The sequence below is a fragment of the Montipora capricornis genome, chromosome 14 (genome assembly GCF_036669925.1).
Source record: "Montipora capricornis isolate CH-2021 chromosome 14, ASM3666992v2, whole genome shotgun sequence".
NCBI classification, from domain to species: Eukaryota; Metazoa; Cnidaria; class Anthozoa; order Scleractinia; family Acroporidae; genus Montipora; species Montipora capricornis.
The window spans coordinates 36754758-36757018 of record NC_090896.1 but is presented as its reverse complement, the minus strand read 5'-3'; the positions used below and the strand labels follow the sequence as shown (position 1 = coordinate 36757018).

At 43.8% G+C, this 2261-nt stretch overlaps 1 pseudogene; it reads left to right on the top strand.

Moving 5' to 3' along the window:
* Positions 1-985, top strand: LOC138032676 (uncharacterized; annotated as a pseudogene).
* Positions 986-2261: the final 1276 nt, after the last annotated feature.

Genomic DNA, 2261 nt, shown 5'->3' with positions numbered 1-2261 from the left:
ATGGTACGGAGATCCAACTCGGCAACGCAGCATACAGAGCTTCAATTATCAAGAACAAAGAAAGATGAGCAGGCGGTTTTATCCACAGTTGACCTCATCCAAGGCTGGGTTGATCCATTTTCCGAGAACCAAGACCTGATCAGCATTTCAACTGCAAAGAAAGCCCCCAGAGAGATTGCTAAAGACCTGAAGATAGCACATGCGGTTGGTGAAAGATGTTACGCAAAGTTTAAAGAAGAGAGGATGGAGAATACTCTTCAAATCAGAAAATTCTATGACCCTCTGAAGACCAACAAACTCACAACATTCAGCGACATGAACAAGACGAAACAGCTGCAAACAAACAACCGATCAATTATTTTGAAAGCAGACAGGTCCTTGTTTGGAAGAATCATAGTTATTACACAAGAACGAAGCTTGCAGATGGATATCATCCTTTCACACCCTCTTGGACTACTTCCGTGGGCCTTTTCAACTCCAGATGGCCTTCTGAGAAAGACCAACAAAGCCTCCCTGGCATCACTCGTACAGAAAAATGTGCAGGGCTCTGAGGAAGTCCCTGTAAATTCTGCTGCAGTTATTGATAGCATGTCTCTCGTGCAAAGGCTAAAGGGAGATCAACTGACCTTTGGTGATGTCGCTATGACTGTCCTGTCCATGGCAATGAAAGAAGGGGTGCGGTGTAACAGAATAGACGTCGTATTTGACACCTACAATGAACTATCCATCAAAAACAGTGAGAGGCAACTGCGAGGTGAAGAGTCAGGACACCACCTTGTTAACATCACTAGCACACAGATAGTTAGGCAGTGGAGGACTTTTCTGACAGGAGTGAGCAATAAGACGAGTCTTATCACCTTCATCGTCAATGAGTGGAGGAAGGAATCATGCAGACAGAAGTTGGAGGAAAAACTGTTGTATACCAATGCTGGTGATACATGCTACAGAATCACCGCGGAAGGTAGTGAGGAGGTTTCAACACTGACGTCTGTACATAAAGAGGCAGATGGACGCCTACTGCTCCACGCTTTCCATGCAGCTGATGAGGGCTTCAACTCTGTTCTTGTCTGTTCGGAGGACACTGATGTATTTATCATGTCCTTGGCATTTAGCAATGAGATAGGAGCTTCTCTGTTCATGAAATGTGGAACGCGGACAAAGGTTATTGACATTACAAACGTTGCTGCTTCACTTGGTCCAGAGGTGCGCAGAGGTGTTCTCGGGATGCATGCATTCACTGGGTGTGATACTGTGAACCCATTTGCAGGAAAGGGAAGAAGATATTAAAGACGAACACAAGGAGCCGAGAAGCGTTAACAGAGCTGGTAAAAGAGTGGGACCTACCTCCTGAATTGACGGAAAAATTAGAGGAACTTACGTGTCTTCTTTAGTCAAATAACACGGTCACCACAAGTTTAAGGAGCTGAGGTACCAGCTGTTTTGTTCAATAAGAGGGGAGATAGAAAGCCACCAGCTTCCACCTTGCAGAGATTGTCTTGTGAAGCATGAAAAGTAAGCAAATTATCAGGTTGCCATATGGAAACGGTGTTTAGAGCAAGATCCACGGGGATGGAAGATCGAGCATGAAGATGGCGTTGCCAAGTTAGTTGTTGACAGGATGAACGTAAAAGCAGCACCAGAGGCCATACTTGAGCTGTTAGCATGTAACTGCACTAAAACGTGCGTCGCCCCTAAATGCGTCTGTTTCACAAATGGCCTAAGATGCACTGATATGTGCAGGCTTCCCAAATGTGAGAATCAAGGTTCTGTTCAAGAGATCGAGAGTGCCGTGATGACGATGCAGAGGACAGTGACGAGGAATATTAAAATAGTTTCCCTCAAGTCTCATAAATGCTTTCTATGCTAAATGGTAAATATAGAAGTTGAGTCACGTGACTAATTTACTTTAACGTTATTGTTAGCTAATTATGCCCACGTTAGAAAACACCAGGAAGAGCGTCAGAAACATTAAGAAGAGCAGGTTGAATTTAAATGGATTGGAGTGACTCGTAGTACAGTCTTACAGTTGTCTGTCATGTAGCAGTGCCATTTTAAAGGCCCTGATCACGTGCCCAATGATGTAAACGACGGGATAAACGACACAAAAATGAAAATGATATTTGTAAAGCAATGACACTTTTGATTAGGTGTTTCGCAGATTTTGATGGACATTTAAGGCAAAGGAACACACATGTGTTAAACCAACTACGGGCTAGTTTCCATGCCCGACTCTTGCTCTAATCACTTGACTAATGAAATGA